General features: G+C 44.1%; 1 protein-coding gene and 1 non-coding gene across 2 annotated transcripts in view; both read right to left on the bottom strand.

The window, feature by feature from the left end:
• Window positions 1-21964, bottom strand: part of FAP (fibroblast activation protein alpha) — a 194814-nt gene that overhangs the window by 134496 nt on the left and 38354 nt on the right. The gene's annotated exons all lie outside the window — the stretch shown is intronic.
• On the bottom strand, window positions 13006-13220 carry LOC141101894 (small nucleolar RNA U3). The gene has a single exon (XR_012235040.1). It is a non-coding gene; the product is annotated as a small nucleolar RNA U3 (small nucleolar RNA).

Raw genomic sequence — 21964 nt, 5'->3', positions numbered from 1 at the left:
AAACGTACAAAAAAGAAAAACGCAAAATGAAAAGAGAAGTACAGTAAAATGGACAGCAGTATCATAATCCTGAGCAGTTCTGATATACAGATCTTTATATACTTTATACTTTTAAAGATATAAGATTAGTAAATCAAAATAAAGTCTCTTCATAATAAAAAACATATCTATTGCTCTGTACTATTCAGTGCTTTACAAAAGTTTACACAAAGTACAGCAGATAACACAAGATTATATACTAAATGTCTTAACTATTAGCACATCGGTAAATAATTCCACCATCCCTGCACATACAAACATTGTGCCCGTCTCCAGGTTCATCCGTACCCATCGTCCAGTATACCATTAGGGATGTGCAAGTGGTCATACTTATCTGGGGATGCAGGTACAAAAGTATGAATCCGCAACATTGTGACACCTTCTAGCATTGAAAAATCCATAAAGACACTAATGTCAGGGGAGCGAAGCCAGGGGTTTGCAACCATGGATCCCACAACTTCCCAAATCTGTGAGGCGTTCCCCTTTGTTGAAAGATATGGCGTACTTTTTTTTTAATTTTTTTTTTTTTTTTAAATTATCATTCCAATGTGTGCCAGTTCAAAACACCCGTAAACAGTAAGCTTCAAGATTAATTTCTTCCTTTTTTCCCCCCATTCACTCCCCCACCCCCTACCCACCCCCCATCACACACCTCGCCATACATTTTATTATTTATTAAACCAAACCCCCCCCCCCCCCCATACCATCCTCATCCTACCCCCCCCCCCACCAGTCCCGCTCTATCCTGGTCCAGCCATGCTTTCCATATTTTTTCAAATTTCTTATAATTACCCCTCTTCTTGTATATATACTTTTCTCTGCAGATCACCTCCCTTACTGCATTCACCCATTCTGAAACCATCGGTGCCTCCTTTCTCTGCCAATACTGTGCAATAAGCTTTTTACCCTGAAACAGGCATCTGACCCTTGCTGTCTGTATGTCCCTTAAGGCCACTTTATCCCCCATTAATCCCAGCAAGCACTCTCTCGCCTCCACCCTCAATGACGTCCCAAACACCAAATTTATCTTTTCCACAACCCCTTTCCAATATCTATGTAGTTTGGGGCATCGCCAAAACAGGTGAATCAAGTCTCCGTACCCTCCTCCACATCTCTGGCACTTTGGATCGGGCCTCTTACCCCACCTAAATAATTTCAATGGTGTATAATATGCCCTGTAGGACAAATAAAAATGAGACATCACCTGTGAAGGAGAGAGAGTGACCCTGGGCCCCAGCGACAGGACATGCTCCCATTGATCATTGGACAGTACATCTCTCTCCCATTTAATCCTATTTTTATCTTCCACCGTACCCTCCTGGGCTGATGCCTTCAGGCATCCATAAATATCAGAGATCAATCCCTTCATAGTGCGGGCATCAATAAGCTTTCTCAGAGAAGTCATTTCACACCACACTGGCGCATCCTTCCCAAATTATGCCTCTAGAGCATGCCTGAGTTGCAAATACCTATAGAATGACCTATTAGAGATTGCGTACTCCTCCACCAACTCCTGAAAAGATTTTAACCTCCATTCCCTGTATACCTGTGCCAAGCAGTGAATACCCTGGTGGTCCCACTCTTCAAAGCGCCCCATTTTTTTGAGCTCGTTGAGGTTATTATTATCCCAGAGTGGAGAAAATTCCGCAAAGCCAGTGTAGCCCAGGGTTCTTTTAACTTGTACCCAAACCTTAACCATCATCTGGGTAGTGGGGCATTTGGTACAAAATGAATCTGCCTCTAGTGCCTCTGCGATTGTGTCATGTCCGATATCGTTCAACAAGACACTGCCACCCACTCCTTCATCCCTTAACCTATTACTACCTCCCACTTGTTGCAGTTGGGATGCCAGAAAAGTATCCTCGCGGGTCCGGTACCTCCAGGCCGCCCTTCACCTCTGGCTGTCGCAACGTCCGCAAACTAATCCTAGCCACCCCATTTTTCCAAATAAGTTCTCTAAACACACTGTCTATTGAAATTTAAACATGAATGATGTCCCAAGAATTATAGCTCTCATTCCAGCAGTCGCAGCGATACCTCAATTACGTGGTGCAATTTATGTATACATACATATGTGTGCCTTACACTGCATGCCTGCATTATGTTATATTCAAGGGTGATGGGGTATATATATATATATATATATATATATATATATATATATATATATATATATATATATATATATATATATATATATATATATATATATATATATATATATATATATATATATATATATATATATATATATATATCATAATTCTTTTTTTTATTGCTTTTTTCTCTTCATTTAAAATGTCACCAAAGGCAAAACTTTTTTTTTTTTTAATTGAGTAAGGGAGAGTTATAACCCCTGTTAGTTTTTTCGCCATCTGCATCCCATTGGGGAGATTTCCTCTCACTTCCTGTCCCATAACCAAAACAGGAAGTGCAAAAAAAATCCTTCCACAATGAAGAAATCCGGGGGTGTCATCAAGGTCACCAGAACTAGTGTCCCCATAGGAAGATTTCCCCTCTATTACTGTTCTGATGTCAACTCAAAATGTGTGATTTTCGTTAACTTTCACTTTTAACGGTAAACAGGACAAATAGGATAAACCTCCCTAATGGGAGCACTGACAGCAATATAGGCTTTCAGGGGTTCTAATCCCTCTCCACTTTATCCAAAACTGAAAAAAAGGTTTTGCCTTCAGTGACACATTAACATTATTACCATTTGCTATTTCAGGGGGGCTTTGGGCATGTTACAGGTACTCTTTATGGAGACGCCAGGGGTCTATTAGACCCCCACCCCTCATGTTTTCCTTGTCCTCCACCTCAGATAATAAAGAACAGATCATGATTGATTTGTGATATCCTCTGCTACAATAGCCAGAGAATGACAGCTGTGAAAAGATGTCACCCGATCACATTCTGTTCTCATAGTTCTGGCAGTTTATTGTGGCCATACCTTCAAATCCCTATCATCAGATGTCTTTAGAACACTTTTAGGCCTCATGCACACTAGGCTCTTCTGAACATTTGGACGCATTCAGGCATGTCAAGGATTTGGGCATATACTTATTTATTTGGTCAAAATATTAATTTATTCTAGCCATTCAAATAAATGAATGCTCAAGCACTAAACTTGCCTAGCGTTTAAGTGTGTTTACATGCATTTAGGTGTGTTGGGCATTTTTTCAACCCAAATTCTCCTCTCCTGGATGCAATATTTGTTTGTATTAGATTTCTGTCCCTAAATGTCTCTAAGCACCTATATGTGCATGGACACATAGGCTAACTTAGAGGGGCATTTAGGGGCACGAAAAAAAAAAAAAAAAAGTCAAACACCTGTAAAAGGGGCTGACAGCTATACTGTGCATGAGGCCTGACCTGAAAACCTTTTGGTGGCTCTAAGGCTAAATTCACACTGGTGCAATGCGGGCACCACAGCGATTCCTGTGCGGGTTTCCCCCGTCGCATCTAAATCGCCGGAAGTTCACGCTGCTCTCTGCGAACAGCTGTGGGTGTTAATATAAAGTTAATGACACCCCCAAATCGGTTCACAGAACGCAGTGCGAACTGTGAAATCGGATGGAATCGGATCGCATGGGTCTGAACACCCATGTGATTCGATGCCAGTGCCGACAAAAAAAAAAAAGGGTCCTGCACCTTTTTGGTGCGAATGTGATGTGATTTCAGCCATACAAACTGTATGGCTGAATTCACATGGCACAGACATTGCATGTGATGTGCACAGCAATGCTTTGCGAATCACATGCGATGTCTGCCATCACATTAGTGTGAACCCAGCTTTAAAGTCAATATATAGCTCACTGCCGCAGAAACAGCTGTGAGTTTGATTTAACCCCTTCATTACCAGGATATTTATAAACATACCTTGGTAAACAAGGGGTTACCACACATCTCCTAGGTATGTTTTATTTAGGGTATAAATGCATGTATGATGGTAGCTCATTATCATTCAGTGTTTGTTGGCAGTCATGGAATCTTGAATACATTTAGTGATTACGCCTTTTTGTTAGGGAGGATAATTTGCTCATAGTTGACAACTCAGGGTTAACATAAATTTAGATAAAATGTATGATGACAGCTTTGAGTACTGAATGAGATGGTGAAGCATTTGGTCACGAAACCTAGGACTAACCCAGGAAGTCCATAACTGCTGGCAAGTAACTGTTCCTACTTTGTAATCAAAACACATAAATAATTATTGTGCTATATTTAGCCCAAGAAAATTCCCTGAGATTATATTTAATGAAGGTTTAAATGCCCATATCAGACAAAATATTTTGGCTATGGATAGATTCTGAGGAATTCAATCATCTTCTCATATGTTTAGTAGTGTGGTCACCATGATGGGGGTGAGTAAATTACACATTCCCTCTGAAATAAATTAGTAAAGGGGTCATCAGACCTCCTAACCTTTCTACGAGTGTGTGGAGAAAGTTAGGGGGTACTTACCTGATTGAAATGTCAACAGATATAAGAGGGGCTTCAAAGGATGGTTTGGAGGAAGGGTCCAGTAAGTCTTCTGTCAAAAGAGAGCTGGCCTCAGGAAAACTTCCCATCCCCCCCTCCCCTCTTTAAATGTATTTTAATGGTTATTGTCTTGCAGCTGTGGACTGTTCCAGGTTTGTTCCAGGAAGTCATAGCAGCCGCAGGGTATAAGGTCTTTGAAGTTGGTCATTATGGTCAAATGTAAATTGATAGGGACCAGTCCTGGGTATACCTCCCCTTATTTTGTATGATTCAGTGTCAGTGCCTACAAGGACTTTGGGGATCCATATCTATTGTATTCAATATTATTGTATTTATACACTTTATGCCACGTACACATGGTCGGACTTTCCAACGACAAAACCGTGGATTTTTGTTCGAAGGTTGTTGGCTCCAACTTGTCTTGCACACGGTCACACACATGTGGGCCAACAATTATGAACGTGGAGACGTGGTGACGTACAATAAAAAGGAAGTTCAATAGTCATGTGATATCTCTATTACGAATGCTAGTTTTACAAGACCGAGCACTTCCGGCTCGTACTTGATTCCGAGTATGCGTGAACTTTTGTGCGACGGACTTGTGTACACACGATCAGACTGTCCAACAACAAATTTTTGTTGGTGGAAAATTTGAGAACCTGCTAGCCAACATTTGTTGGCGGAAAGTCCGACAACATATGTTCGATGGAGCATATGCACAGTCGGACTTTCAGCCAACAAGCTCACATCTAACATTTCCCATCGGAAAATCCGACTGTGTGTACGCGGCATTAGGCTGCTATGACCATTTAACTCAAATTTGTATCTTGTGTGAATTACTTAGGTACTGATGAGTAGTGGAGTGGTGGTCAGGCAGAATGGAGACAAATCACCATTAAAGTGAAGCACCACCCAAAAGGCTTGTTTGCACCCCCCCCAGGTACTTGGTTTTGACAAGTACTCTCTTCTACTTCAGCCCCCCTCCTCCTTCCCCCGCTGCTGGGCCATTCACAAAGCGCAGCACACTTCGCGCATGCACAGGGAACCGGCTGTGAAGCCACAAGGCTTCACTGCCAGTTCCCCCCAGTGGAGATGGCGGCGGCAGCACCTAACAGCTGGTTGAAAATTCGTCTGGGATGAAGATACCGCTTGATTCATGGACAGGTAAATGTCCTAATATGAAAAGTCAGCAGCTATAGTATTTTTTTCTGAAGGAGCATGGAGCTCTGTTTTAATACCCTAGTCATGTGTATATATTTAACCACTTAAGGACCAGCCAGCTGCGTCATGGCTTGGCTCCCCTGCGCGAATTGCCATCATTATGCGTCGGCTCACGCAGACGCAGTTGCGGGCGGGCGCGCACAGCCGGCGGTGCAATCTCAGGCCCGCTGCATGCTGGGGGACCGTGCCCGTGGGTCGGGCAGACTCGATGTCCGCCAGCGACCCGCGATCGTCTAGTACAGAGGCAGAATGGGGATCTTCCTTTGTAAACAAGGCGAATCCCCATTCTGACAGATGACATGACAGAGATCTACTGTTCCCAGTCATCAGGAACAGGGATCTCTGTCATGTCCCATGCAGCTCATCCCCTCTACAGTTAGACCACACCTAGGGAACACAGTTAATGCTTTGATCGCCCCCTAGTGTTAACCTCTTTCCTGCCAGTGTCATTTGATCAGTGCATTTTTATAGCACTGATCAATGTAATAATGTCACTGGTCCCCAAAAAGTGTCATTTGGGGTCAGATTTTTCCACCGCAATGTCGCAGTCCCGCTAACAATCGCAGATCGCCGCCAGTAAAAACAATTAAAAAAAGAAAAGTTCCTAAATCTATCCCATAGTTTGTAGATGCGATAACTTTTGCACAAACCAATCAATATACGCCTATTGTGATTTTTTTTTTACCAAAAATATGTAGAATACATTTTGGCCTAAACTGATGAATACTTTTTTTTTATATATGTAGCACCAACTCTCGGCGGAGCTGCTGGTTTAAGCGGGCTTGTTACCTTCACTCTCGACACCCCTGCTTCAACGGCACCGGGTCTAGGGTTCCGTTGAGTTTACCTCTGGACGATAAACGCACCAACACTTGAGTACGTTTTCAATGCTTTACTGAACCAATTAGCGAAGGAAGATTGTGTCCTTTGTGGGACACAACCTTTGCTTGTCTGGATAGGCCTCTCTCACTTGCCTAGCAGCCAGTACGCAGCACGAACAAAAGTCTCTGCCACAGACTTGCTTGAAATAAATCCGTACTATCCTCTGCCACAGGATGTATTAAACTTTGCGGTGAATGTCAGACACAGTACTTGGACCTCTAAGCCAACCTGGCAGTACTATGCTGTAGAACTACTTCAGGATACGTCCTCCAACCGAGTCACCAGGCCCCTCTCCAGACCAGCACTCTGCGTGATCCTTCCATGACGGGTCCTCCCCTGGGATCTCCTCGGTTGTCCAGCTTCTTCACTCTGGATAGACAGCTCAGGACCATTCCTCTGCTGCTGTGGTAGGCCCCAGACATGCTTCTGGGCCCACCCAGGCGCCGCAGCGGCGCGGGCCTCCGGAACGAAGGACCACGAGGTAGCACTCTAACGCATACCTGTTGGCCAGGAGGGCCAGCAGGTGGCTGTAAAACGAGGAGCACCTATACGCTTCGATACGTTGCCTTTCCAACACCAGCCAATGGTAACAGCGACACCCACCGGCTCAGTGTGGAACCACACGCAACGTCAGCCAAGCTGGAACAGAGGCAAATCTAACTCCCCTAACGAGCAAGTTACTAAATTTAGCTATCAGTTGGTAGATCAGAAATCTACCAGCGCTACATATATTTTTTTTTGGGATATGTATTATAGCAAAAAGTAAAAAATTTGTTTTTTTTTCAAAATTGTTGCTCTTTGTTTGTTTATAGCGCAAAAAATAAAAACCACAGAGGTGATCAAATACCACCAAAAGAAAGCTCTATTTGCGGGAAAAAAAGGACATCAATTTTGTTTTGGTACAGTGTCGCATGACCGCGCAATTGTCAGTTGCGAAGCAATGCAGTGCCGTATCGCAAAAAATGGCCTGATAATTAAGGGGGAAAATTCTTCTGGTCCTTAAGCATGCATTGCTTTTACATGATAATTTAATTTTCTAATTGAAAATATCAGCAATTCTTCTTTATTCTAGGTACCAGGTCAGGTCTTCTCTTCAGTGGAACTAATGCTAGGAACAAGTTTCCCCATTCAAACATTAGGAAATACCTGCACATGTTTTTAAAGTTAAAGTCCAGATAGCTATAAACAATATAGTAAACCTTTAGGCTGGGTTCACACCTATGCGAACTGGATGCGACTTACACTGCATCCAATTCACAGGACATTTTAAAATCTGTTCATTTGAATGAGGCTGGTTAACATTTGCGCAATGCATTTGCACGTGTGCGTTTTCTGGGCATTGCGGTGCAAATTGCAGGCACATAATCTTCTATGGGAATGCATCTGATTCGCAGATGCGTTCCATTGTGAACAAGAATTCTCTCCCCCTCCTCAATACACCTCCCCGCTCTCCCTGCTCAGCTGATCCGCAGATACAACGGAGAGAAATCGTTGAACAGCTGCCTTTTTTTTCGCAGAGGAAAACGAAGCTGGAATTCGCACCGCACATATGTGATTCCAACCTTCTACAACCAGCTGCTGTCAAACATCTTGCCAATGGTTTCTAATCATAATGAAAATTCAAAAAGGCAGTTGCAACACTTTTCAGGCAGTTTGGGTGTATTACAAAGTATTGCGCCAAATTCATGAAGGCCTTGCAACAGTTCAGTTGATGTTTCTGACATGTGCAACAAATTCAGGTAGTTTTTAAGTGTGACACTTTTTATATTGTCTTTGGTTTTTGGTTCGAATTCAGGCAAAAATTCGGACCTTGTAAATCGGACCTGAAACGGTGAACGGGGACGCACCAAACCCCTGGCTGCGAGCCGCAGCCCCACATAGCCTTAAAGTTGGAACAGGTTTGTATACAGCTTGCCGACATGTGCATGATTCTGTCACATGTTCTGCCATTTGTCATGTGGACAGGAGACAGATTTCTAATGAGTGTCTACAACACCCTGTATGAATTCCCTAGAATATGTGTTCATTTAAGTACACTCGAGGCCCCATTCACACCTGAGCGTAGCGTTTTTGAGCGTTTTTCCGGCATTTTGCCGTGCGTTTTTTGGGCATATTTGCGCGTTTCCATGCAGCGTTGTCCGGCTTTTTTGAGCTTTGGCGGTTTTTTATTAGCCAATAGGAAAAATGATCATCTGTTTCATCATTTGTTGCTATGTTGTTAGATTTTGTCATCTGCTTCCTGCTCCAAAAACGCCCAAATCTGCCCGATTCGACAAAAAAGGGTCCAGAACTTGTTTGAGCTTCAGGTGTAGGGCTTCAGGCGACTTGGAATGGAGATGTGAACCATCTCCATAGAGAATAATGGATTTTTTCCCCTCAAGCATTTTGTAGCTTCAGGCTTCAAGCTAGAAAACGCTCAGGTGTGAATGGGCTCTAAAGGTGTAATTCCACGGACTGGGGGCAGGTTGATGACCAAGCTGCATTGCTTAAATGCATGGAGAAAACAGTGGTCACCTACAGGGCTGTTCTGTCTAGCAGAAGTGTCTGCATTATAAAACATTTGATTTATAGGTCTTTTAACTCTGCATTTAGCTGTTTGCCTGGAATTCACTTTTCATTGCACAGGAAACTGAGAAGCTGATTCCCTCATCACATATAATGTAACTATTATAACTAACATAATGAACTTAATAATAGTTATATTAGGTATTTTTTCAAATACGGAAATAAAGGAAGCGATGTCACAGGGAACTCAGAATGTGTTGTTACAATATACAGCCAAACAATATATAGAGACCTGACCATCACACCTATATAATAAGGCCAAACATATGTAGCCAGTTTTATTAAGATTTGGATTGATGCGTTTGATGTGGGGGAACTTGAGTGGTCTGCAGTGAGCCCTGACCTTTAAGCCCAACTCCAGACTGCCATGCAGTGGGGTCCACCCTGCATTGCATGAGTTAAATGCTCATTTGGGGGAAACGTATCTTATTCCTCGCATTCCCTCTGCTGTTCAATGCTTTGGGAATGTAGATGGACCCTTGCTGTCCTCCCATAAAATGCAGGACTTTAGGTCCTATATTGTACATGATGGTATCAGAGAGGTGTGACTGGCTGGTCAGTGGCTTTGGGGAACGGGTCGCACAGAAAGCAGGAAGCTTGCATAAATAAAGCATAAGCAAAGTATTTTACTCTATTCCTGAGAAAATTTAACAGCAGCCCAGAGTGGGGCTTTAAAGTGTAAGTAAACCTCCCTATTGTTTTCAGCCAAGGAAGCTGCCACCTTTGCCTCTGTTTAATCTACAACTGCCATGATGCTGCACATGTGATCAGTTATGGCACCAGCCATTGGATGGTTTGACAGTTTGGTTACATAGTTACATAGTATGTGAGGTTGAAAAAAGACACAAGTCCATCAAGTCCAACCTATCTGTGCGATTATATGTCAGTATTACATTGTACATCCCTGTAGGTTGTGGTCATTCAAGTGCTTATCTTTCTTGAAACTATCAATGCCCCCCCCCCCGCTGAGACCACCGTCTGTGGAAAGGAATTCCACATCCTTGCTGCTCTTACAGTAAAGGACCCTCTACGTAGTTTAAGGTTAAACCTCTTTTCTTCTAATTTTAATGAGTGGCCACGAGTCTTGTTAAACTCTCTTTTGCAAAAAAGCTTTATTCCTATTGTGGGGTCACCAGTACAGTATTTGTATATTGAAATCATATCCCCTCTCAAGCGTCTCTTCTCCAGAGAGAATACGTTCAGCGCTCGCAACCTTTCCTCATAACTAATGTCCTCCAGACCCTTTATTAGCTTTGTTGCCCTTCTTTGTACTTGCTCCAATTCCAGGACATCCTTCCTGAGGACTGGTGCCCAGAACTGGACAGCATACTCTAGGTGCGGCCGGACCAGAGTTTTGTAAAGCGGGAGAATTATCATTTTATCTCTGGAGTCGATCCCCTTTTTAATGCATGCAAATATTCTGTTTGCTTTGTTAGCAGCAGCTTGGCATTGCATGCCATTGCTGAGCCTATCATCTACTAGGACCCCCAGGGCCTTTTACATCCTAGATTCCCCCAGAGGTTCTCCCCCCAGTGTATAGATTACATTCATATTTTTGCCACCCAAATGCATTATTTTACATTTTTCTACATTGAACTTCATTTGCCATGTAGTCGCCCACCCCATTAATTTGTTCAGATCTTTTTGCAAGGTTTCCACATGCCACCTGCAGAGTAGTCATTGCCCTGCTTAGCTTAGTATCATCTGCAAATACAGAGATTGAACTGTTTACCCCATCCTCCAGGTCGTTTATGAACAAATTAAACAGGATTTGTCCCAGCACAGAACCCTGGGGGACCCCACTACCCACCCCTGACCATTCCAAGTACTCCCCATTTATCACCACCCTCTGAACTCGCCCTTGTAGCCAGTTTTCAATCCATGAACTCACCCTATGGTCCATGCCAACGGACCTTATTTTGTACAGTAAACGTTTATGGGGAACTGTGTCAAATGCTTTTGCAAAATCCAGATACACCACATCTATGGGCCTTCCTTTATCTAGCTGGCAACTCACTTCCTTATAGAAGGTTAGTAAATTGGTTTGGTAAGAATGATTCTTCATGAATCCATGCTGATTACTGCTAATGATACCGTTCTCATTACTAAAATCTTGTATATAGTCCCTTATCATCCCCTCCAAGAGTTTACATACTATTGATTTTAGGCTAACTGGCCTGTAATTCCCAGGGATGTATTTTGGGTCCTTTTTAAATATTGGTGCTACATTGGCCTTTCTCCAATCAGCTGGTAACATTCCAGTCAGACTGCCTGTAAAAATTAGGAACAATGGTCTGGCAATCACTTGACTGAGTTCCCCAAGTACCATCGGGTGCAAGCCATCTGGTCCCGGTGATTTATTAATGTTAAGTTTCTCAAGTCTAATTTTAATTCTGTCCTCTGTTAACCATGGAGGTGCTTCCTGTGTTGTGTCATGAGGATAAACACTGCAAGCCCCCCGATTCCCTCATGAAAACTGAGGAGAAGAATAAATTCAATACCTTCAGCATCTCCCCATCCTTTGTAACCAGATGTCCTTCCTCATTCTTTATGGGGCCAATATGGTCTGTCCTTCCTTTTTTACTGTTTACATACTTAAAGAATTTCTTGGGATTTTATTTGCTCTCCTCCGCTATGTGTCTTTCATGTTCTATCTTCGCCGTCCTTATTGCACCCTTACATTTCTTGTTGCATTCTTTATAAAGTCTGAATGCTGATGATGATCCCTCAACCTTGTATTTTTTGAAGGCCTTCTCCTTTGCTTTTATATGCATTTTTACACTGGAGTTAAGCCATCCAGGACTTTTGTTCGCTCTTTTAAATTTATTACCCAATGGGATGCATTGGCTAATGCCCTTATTTAATATGCGCTTAAAGCAAACCCATCTCTCCTCCGTGTTCTTTGTTCCTAAGATTTTATCCCAATTTATGCCTTCTAGCATAGTTTAGGGAAGTTGGCTCTTTTGAAATTCAGTGTCTTTGTATTCTCTTTATGTTTCCTATTTGTGTGATTTATACTGAAACGAATTGACCTGTGATTGCTGTTACCTAAATTGCCCCGTATTTCCATATCCATGATCAGGACTGTATTGTTGGTAATCAATAGATCCAGTAATGCTTTATTTCTAGTTGGTGCGTCTACCATCTCACCCATAAAATTGTCCTGCAAGACATTAAGGAACTGGCGAGCCTTAGAGGAACGCGCGGTTCCCTCCACCCAGTCTATGTCTGGATAATTAAAATCCCCCATTATGATAACACTTCCTATTCTTGCTGCTAATCCAGATTGTGATAGGAGATCTGTCTCCACTTCCTCCCTCAGGTTAGGGAGCCTATAGCATACTCCCAGTATTATTTTCCCCTTAGCTTCATCCCTTTGGAGCTCTACCCATAGGGATTCTACCTCCTTCCTAGCTCCCTTAGTGATGTCATCTCTCACATTCACTTGTACATTATTCTTGATATATAGGCATACCCCTCCCCCTTTTTTACCCTCTCTATCCTTGCGATAAAGGGTATACCCTTGAATGTTTGCCAGCCAATCATGAGAGCTGTTGAACCAGGTCTCTGAAATTCTCACAAAACCAAAATCCTCCTTGTACAACAGTATCTCTAGTTCACCCATCTTGTCCGCCAGGCTCCTGGCATTGGTGAACATGCCACGTAGTTTAGACGCATATTATCCTCCTATTGAGTGTTCTTAGATTACAACTAGGACTTGCTACTATACTTACCTTGGGTTTTTGTGCTTTTGTCAACCTACCACTAATGCCCCCAATACTGCCCTCTGGAATATGTTCCGCAAAATTTTAAAACACTCTGAATGACCTCCCTCCTGCCATCTTCCCATCTAGAAAGATGACCAAGTCAACAAATGGTGGCAGTACCTGCATAGAGCAGCACTGCCAACAGGAGTCCTAGTGAGACAAGAACACTAAAATTCATCATCGTGGAAGGTGAATTTGGACACTTTCGAGCACATTTCTGCCTTAGACTCCTACAGAAATGATCCCTGAAAGTATAGTCCTAGAGCACAACCAATGGGAGGGTTACATTTCCGCAACATGCCGGAAATGAAACTGTTTTATGGATGGTTTTAATTCCGCTTTAACTCTACTGATTATCTTTGGGAGGAATGGCAGGTCTTCCATCAGTCCCTGACCTCACTAATTTAGAGGCTAGTGAGCACAGAGGAGAAACCATGGTGAAAAAGGGAAGATTACACATCTATGGTTGGCACTGTGGTGTAGTGGGTAGCACTCTCGCCTACCAGTAAAAAGGGTCGCTGGTTCAAATCCCAACCATGACACTACCTGCCTGGAGTTTGCATGTTCTCCCTGTATCTGTGTGGGTTTCCTGTGGGTAATCCGGTTTCCTCTTCTACTCCAAAGACATGCTGGTAGGTTAATTGGCTTCTGTCTAAATTGGCCCTAGTAGATGAATATGAGTTAGGGACCTTAGATTGTAAGCTCTTTGAGGGTAGGAACTGATGTGAATGTAAAATGTATATGTAAAGCGTATAAATTGATGGCGCTATATAAGTACTAGGCTTGTGCAATTAGTTTCGTAACTAATTGAAATTCTGCTGAATTTTGCATCTTTCAGGCATTCGGATGCATTCGAATGTCCGAATAAAAAAATAATGAATTTCAACTAATACGAAAGAAATTATAGCGAATATAATGAATGAATTCGACATGATTTGGTAATTCGTTAAAGATCTAATGAAACAAGAGGTCAACGCAAAGTAAATCTTATGCCCTGTACACGCGGTCGGACTTTCCGATGGAATATGTGCGATCGGAGGTTGTTGTCGGAAATTCTGATTGTGTGTGGGCTCCATCAGACTTTTTCCATCGGAATTTCTGACACACAAAGTTTGAGAGCAGGCTATAAAATTCTCTGACAACAAAATCCGTTCGCGTAAATTCCAACCATGTGTGGACAATTCCGACGCACAAAGTGCCACGCATGCTCACAATAAATTAAGAGACGAAAGCTATTGGCTACTACCCAGTTTATAGTCCTGACGTACGTGTTTTACATCACCGCGTTCATAACGATCAGATTTTCCGAAAACTTTGTGCGACCGTGTGTGTGCAAAACAAGTTTGAGCCAACATCTGTCGGAAAAAATCCATGGATTTTGTTGTCGGAATGTCCGATCAATGTCCGATCGTGTGTACAGGGCATTACAGTCCAATCAGCTGAGTAATTTTGTCCTGGAGGTTGGATTACTGGCAAAGTGCATTCCTAAGAACTGATGAGAAGGGTGTTGTATTATATTTGAGCAGAGGAGAAGAGATATTGTCATTGTGTGTGATTCAATAAACAAACGACTTTCCAAACTACGAATCATTATCACGAATATATATATATATATATATATATATATATATATATATACACACATACATAAATATCGAGTTTCAACTAATACGAACGAAATTATAGGGCATATAACAAATGGATTCGACATGATTCGAGATTCAGTATAACGAACATCGAAACTATCGATATCTACAGAAATAACGAATTATCCGAAAAGGCATTAACGTAACCTAATGAATATAACAGAATGAAATTATGTATTTTACGAATGACAACGAACCGAAACTAAACAAAATTTTCTGTTGTGCACAAGTCTAATAAGTACCCTAAATAATAATAATTTACGGACATTCACAGTTGATAGTGAAGGGATGCCCCATTAATATGAAAAGGACAGTCTCTTCCAGTTGGAATAGTCACTTAATGTTTAAGTTAATATTCATCACTCTGAACATCATACTGTGCTATTTGTAACTATTTTAATAGGCACAATAGCATATCATTTTTAATAATTTTTTTTCTCCTTGTGGATTTGCACACTGTGCATTATTTATTTGAAGTTGTATATGCATCATTCATTTCTGCTAGATTTGCAGGATACATGAGTTTGCGGATTTGCACATCTCTGCATTTAATTATTTTAAATATTTTGTTGACCTTGCAGGATATACACAGCATTTTGCGTTTTATTTGGCAGCGCAGAACTTTCACTTTAAATTTCACTTTATATTCACATTCACCACAATAGCTATGGATAAGCTATAGAGTGCTGGCAGCAGCTTTTCGCTCATATTTGTACACAGGGCAGCCATCAGAAATTTTGGGGCCCCCTACACAGCTTTAGGCCTGGGCCCCCCAGGGCCGGACCACCAACATTCCCCAGGGCCTGCCCACTGACCGTCCAACCGAATCCGCCCACATTGTGGAGACTGAAGGAATGGATGGATGAGTGATGCTGAGCGTGTATGTGGATACATTGTGGAGACTGGAGGGATGGATGGATGGATGGATGATGCTGGGCGTGGATGTGGATACTGGAGGGATGGATGGATGAATGGATGGATGATGCTGGGCGTGGATGTGGATACTGGAGGGATGGATGGATGATGCTGGGTGTGGACGTGGATACATTGTGGAGAGGGATGGATGATGCTTAGCATATATTACAAGGGGACCCCCTCAAAGTTTTGCCATAGTGTAGCATGTATTGCAAAGTGGACCTGTCAGAGTCCTGCCTATAGCCTAGCATGCATTACAAAGGGGACCCATTACTGTACTGCCTATAGTGTAATATGTGTTACAGTGGGGAGGGGGTGGGGCATGAATTATAGAGCCACTGTTCCATATCAAATGCTGCCAGTGTGCCCCCTGCCTGCCATCTGTACTTACCCTGTCTCCGTGGTGGTGGGACATCTCCTCGATGACTTCTCCCGTCCTCTGCTATGATTGGACGCCTGATAGGCGTCCAATCACAGCGCCTGCCGTTTCAGCCAATCAGGTGATGGGTAACAGATCCGGGCACCTGATTGGTGGTTTAGTGTTAGGAAAGCGAATATTAATTTTCTAACACAGCTGAGTGACCTGTGAGCGCCCAGCATGGCGCTCGCAGGTGACCTTTTTTGACGCCAATTAGAGCCTATGGCTCTAATCAGGTGCTTAAAAAAAAAAACACAAAACCCTGCCACTGTAATTCAGGTGCTACTTTGGCGTGAGTGTCTGGGGGTCCCTCCCTTCCTGTTACAGTGTCGGGGGGGGCGGTGGCAGGGTCCAGTGGTCAGACGCCTGGGGTCCCTCTGTTCTCCCACCTGTTGTTACTGCGGCACTGGGGACCGCCAGGGCTGCTGGGACAGGGAATTCTATGTCGCCGACTGCGGCGGTCGAGTGTGAAAAATCTGATCCGAAAGGCAGGGATAAGGATGCAGTTAAGGAGGTGGATGGCGTGCGATTAGCGGATTATGTGAAGTGCGAGGTGTATGTGTGCTTCGAGGGACCGATGGGGGCACATCTTAAGCCCGAAGTTAGGGAGAAGATTGGTAGGGGTGAGTATGTCGAGATTTTTTCCTTGCATCCCTGGGAGAAATTTAACCTCGACAAGGTAAATCCGGACGAGACCAAGAAGGAGGAGGAGGAGGAGGAGGAGAAGCGTAGGTATCGCTTATTTCCGCTGACGTTTTCAAACTGGCTGCAAGCTTTTACGATTCTGGCCAGTGTCGTGGGGAAAAAAGGCTCCGGAGCATTGCTCCACTTTGTTTTGTTACTTGGATGCCATCGGAGAGACGTACTGCGTGTACGGCGGTACAGCCTGGTTGAGGTACGATGAGCACTTTTGCCAGCGCAAGGCAGTTTGGCCTTCCTTGCGCTGGGATCACAAAGACATACATCTTTGGATGAAGCTGATGACTTCAGCACACCGTTTCAGTCCGGGGCCGGCAGTCCTGCCGCCTCAGGACTTTCAGCCAATAAAAGGAAGGGGTATTCGGATAGATGGGCAGCTCTCCTACTTGAAGGGGGGTTTTCAGAGGGGTTTTTCTATTCCGTGCCGCCTTCGATCTGTTCCTCCACTGACAATTTGAGTTCAGCTTTGTTGCACCCTGAGGTGGTTTCAGCTAAACTATTAAAGGAGGCTGAGTTGGGGCATATGGCTGGTCCTTTTAGGGCCCCTCCTTTGGATGGTTTGGTGGTTTCTCCTTTGGGTGTGAACAAGTTCCACCTCATAACTCACTTATCCTACCCCCGAAGGGGGTCCTGTCAATGAAGCTATTGATCCGAATCTGTGTTCGGTTTCTTATACTTCATTTGACGCGGCAGTTAGCTGGGTTCGTAAGTACGGCCAGGGTTCTCTTTTGGCCAAGACAGAGGTGGAAGCTGCATTCCGTTTGTTGCCGGTTCACCCCCATAGTTTTTATCTCCTGGGTTGCCATTGGCAGGGGCTTTACTTTGTGGACCGTTGTCTGCCTATGGGGTGTTCCATTTCTTGTTCCTTATTTGAGACCTTCAGCACCTTCCTGGAGTGGGTGGTGCGCGAGGTGTCTGGCCTTCGTTCCGTCATCCATTATTTGGATGATTTCTTATGCATTGGCCCGGCAATTTCTAATATTTGCTGTACTTTGTTGGCCACAATTCAGCATATTGCTGAGGTGTTTGGGGTTCCTTTGGCTCCTGAGAGGCGGAGGGGCCTTCCATGGTGCATAGATTTTTAGACATCTTGATCGACACGGAGGCTATGGAGTGCTGCCTCCCTCAGGCAAAACTTGTGGACTTGCGGGTTGCCGTGCGCTCGGCCCGGCAGGGTAACAAGCTGCAGTCTCTGTTGGGCAAGCTAAATTTTGCTTGCAGGATCATGCCAATGGGGAGGGTTTTCAACCGCCAGCTGGCAATGGTCACGTTGGGGTTAAGGGCCCCGGGACACCATGTCCGTTTGAATCGAGAACATAAAGAGGATTTGTTGGTGTGGGAACAGTTTTTAGATAGCTTCAATGGGAGATCAGTGTGGATGGAGGGTGTGACCAATACGTGTGACAGGAAATTTTCACTGATGCCGCGGGGTAGGCGGGTTATGGGGCGTATTTTCAGGGTCGCTGGAGTGCGGGCCCTTGGCCTGCGGAGTGGCTCGAAGCTGGGTTCCATAGGAATTTGATTTTCTTAGAACTTTTCCCAACCGTTCTGATGGTAATGCTGTGGGGCAAGTTTTTCAGGAACAAGAGGGTATGTTTTAACTGTGATAACATGTGGGTGGTGGAGACCATCAATAGTGTTTCGACTTCTTCTCCACCGGTGATTCGATTGCTGCGACATTTTGTTTTGTTCTGTTTGAGATTGAATGCTTTTATGTATGCTGTGCATGTTCCGGGTTGCACCAATTCAGTGGCTGATTCTCTTTCTCATTTTCAGTGGTACAGGTTCCGTTTGTTGGCGCTGGGAGCAGAGCGGCACAGAGTTCCATGTCCTGTTGGGTTGTGGAGGATTCCCTTGGGTTGATGGCATCTTTGGTCCGTCATTCGGTGAGTGAGACTACCTGGTCATTTTATTCGAAGGTGTGGGAGGAGTGGTTTGCACTGGTGCAGGGAGTTGGTGGTGTTGTTTCAGAAGAGGAAGTCAGGTTGTTGGTAGTTTATTTTATTGGTCGCAATGTAGAAGGTCGGGTGTCAGTGTCTTCCTTGAATAGAAGGTTGGAGAGTTTGGCATTCCTGTTTAAAGTACTGGGTCGTTGTGATCATACTAAGGATTTTTTGGTGCGGCAGGCCATGTGAGGGTACAGGAGGCGTTGCAGATCGGCGGATGGCAGTGTCTTTTGTTATGCTCAGTTCGTTAGCGCAGGTGCTTCCAGCTATGTGTTTTTCTGCAAACGAGGTGGCCTTGTTTCAGGCTGCGTTTGTTTTGACATTTTTGGGGCATTGCGCATCGGCGAGCTAGTCTGCACTTCTACGCTACGACACTTCTACGACACTTAGGGTCCAACACAGTCGGTAAGAGTATTCATTCTTTTCCAAAATCTGTTTTTGAAAAATAACTTCAGATAAGCAATTCATCATTCCCATGTGATAGAAGACAGCTTCACTGGAGGAATTCACGTTGTCACAATTTTTGTGGACTTTATTTTTTGTTATATAGACTCACTGCATTGAACACAGTTCATTCACTTGTTTGACTTACTATGGTGACCTGCACAATATATTTTGTTTAGTATTACCACACTCAGGGTACACACCTACACAGTTTTTGTTTTTTAGCACCACACTGTCACTTTTATATCCACTCTGAACCTTGTATGTTCGAGTGTTGGCAGCTTTATAGTTCTCATATCACTTTACAACTTTATTGTAGCTAGGTTTTTTCCCCACAATTCTTAACTTTCCCCAATGTATAAAAAGCTGGAAGAGGATCTCAAAGGCTGGGCGTTACATGAACTGTCTTGGCTGGGGAGGGTAAACGCGGTCAAAATGACGTTACTTCCCAAATTACTCTATCTATTCAGATCCCTCCCAATCCCTCGAAGGAAAGATCACCTAAGGACATTTCAAAGCAAAATTTTAAAATTTATCTGGGGAACCTCAGGATATCATCTCTCACAATAAACTTTGTTTAGACCTAGAACACAAGGAGGACTAGGGGTCTCTAACTCTAACTTAATGTGGTATTACCAAGCGGCACGCTTGGGACAATTGTCGGTCATCTACACGCACCTGGAGAAACCCGATTGGGTGCATATAGAGCGGCAAGCGGTTCCTATACACACATTGGACTTCCTCCTATAGTGCCTGCCAAGAGATCGCCCACCCATTATGTCACCAGTGCTCTCACACTCTATATCCCTTTGGGATGGCCTGAAAGGCCACACCTCACTGACTTCGGATATGCAACCATTAGCGCCTATTTTTCATAACCCCAGATTCACAACGGGAATGAACATTAAACCCTTCAAATGGTGGTTAGATAAAGGGTTATACTGCATTGGACACTACCTAACTCCCATGGGCCCAATCTCACTCAGTTACTGTAAAAATAAATTGGAAATGCCTGAAACTGAGCTGTATAGATTCCTTCAAATGCCCCGCTTCCTTCATTCCATATGGAAAAATAAACCTGAACCCCCCGAGATTGACAGGCTATGACTAATGGTGCGGCCAGACCACAGAGCAGAGGGGGAGGGGTAACTCAGCTATCTACCTGTCACTTACATCAGACAACACTATATTACCTTACATGCATGCTTGGGGCAGCGAACTCCAGGTCAGATGGAACGTAGAAACATGGCATAAAATTTCTTTCGGGCCTACAAAGGCATACACAATACAGCACTAATTGAAGCTAATCTGAAGGTAGTCACCAGGTGCAGTGGTGGCTGGTACTCAAAATTTTTTGGGGGGGCGCAAACAAACTAAAAAATTCTGAAAAAAAGCCCCATCAATTGCAGCCTCACTGTACCATCAAACGCAGCCACTGTGCCCATCAATTGCCACCACTGTGCCATCAAACGCCGCCACTGTGTCGATCAATTGCCGCCACTATGCCACCAGACGCAGCCACTATGCCCATCAATTGCCGCCACTGTGCCATCAAACGCAGCCACTGTGCCCACCAATTGCCACCACTGTGCCATTAAACGCAGCCACTGTGCCATCAAATGCAGCCACTGTGCCCACCAATTGCCGCCACTGTGCCATCAAACGCAGCCACTGTGCCCATCAAATTGCTCCCACTGTGCCCATCAAACGCAGTCACTGTGCCCATCAATTGCCACCACTGTGCCCATCAAATGCCGCCACTGTGCCCATCAAATGCAGCCACTGTACCCATCAAAAACCAGCCACTGTGCCATATCAAATGTTCCCACTGTGCCCAATCAAATGCTCCCACTGTGCCCATCAAATGCTGCCAGTGTGCCCCCCCCATCCGCCGTCTGCCTGGCACTTACCCTGTCTCGGTGGGGCAGCGGGTGCCCTCCATGCTCCTTGATGTCTTCTCCTGTCCTATCTTCCCGTCCTCTGCTATGATTGGACGCCTGTCCTTTCAGCTTTGAGCACCTAATTGGCGGATAGGCGGTTCAGTGTTAGGGAAGCGAATATTCATTCTCTTTCCTAACACAGCTGAGTGAACTGCGAGCGCCATGGCGCTCGCTGTTTACCTTTTTTGAAGCCTATTAGAGCCTATGGCTCTAATCGGGTGCTTCAAAAAAAAAAATACCATAGATAGATCTATGCAATGCATGAATCTATCTATTGGTGATAGAGGGGGTGGCAGGAGAGAGGGGGCGGCGCCCGTGCGCCCTTATGAAAGCACCACCACTGACCTGGTGGTATCTAGTCCCGACGAGGTTGACTAAAATGTTCCCTTCTTCCCCCTTTACTTTAGAGAGGATGTGATTCTCCAGGGTCCATGCTCCACATCTGGTGGGAAGGCCCGAAAATCTGAGGGTTCTGGAATATAATTTTTCACATGATCCGCAAGGTAACAAGCTGTCACATCCCTAAGGACACCTCAATGGCATTGCTCAATGTCTACGTACCCGACACCAATAGAGTTACCCGAGATTTAATCTTTTTCATATTTTTGGGGGCAAAATTATCCATAGCAAAAGCATGGAAACAACCATAGGTTTTCTTTTTGGCAGCTAAAAGGAAAATTTCCTGGATAATGGCCCAAGAGAAAATGGTTAGTTCCCTGAAAGATAGCTAGGTTCGAGCTGACCTGGAAACCCTGGGCGACATATTAGGTATTCCAGGATAAAAATCTGCATCATGTAAAAATGGAGAGGGCTCCCTGAAGGCTGGCTCTCCTGAATACTTTCGTCTTTTCTTACTTCTTTCTGTATAAAAAATTCTCTGACGCACTCCCTAGTAGTGCATTTTAGACTTCGCTTTTGACCATAAGAGCAAGGACCAATCTTACAGAGGTCTCTCCCACATGGAACACATTGTTATTATTATTTCAGTTACTTATAT

Source organism: Aquarana catesbeiana, linkage group LG06, assembly GCF_042186555.1.
Source record: "Aquarana catesbeiana isolate 2022-GZ linkage group LG06, ASM4218655v1, whole genome shotgun sequence".
NCBI classification, from domain to species: domain Eukaryota; kingdom Metazoa; phylum Chordata; class Amphibia; order Anura; family Ranidae; genus Aquarana; species Aquarana catesbeiana.
Note: the sequence above shows the minus strand (reverse complement) of the source record. Positions and strands in the feature narration are given on the sequence as shown.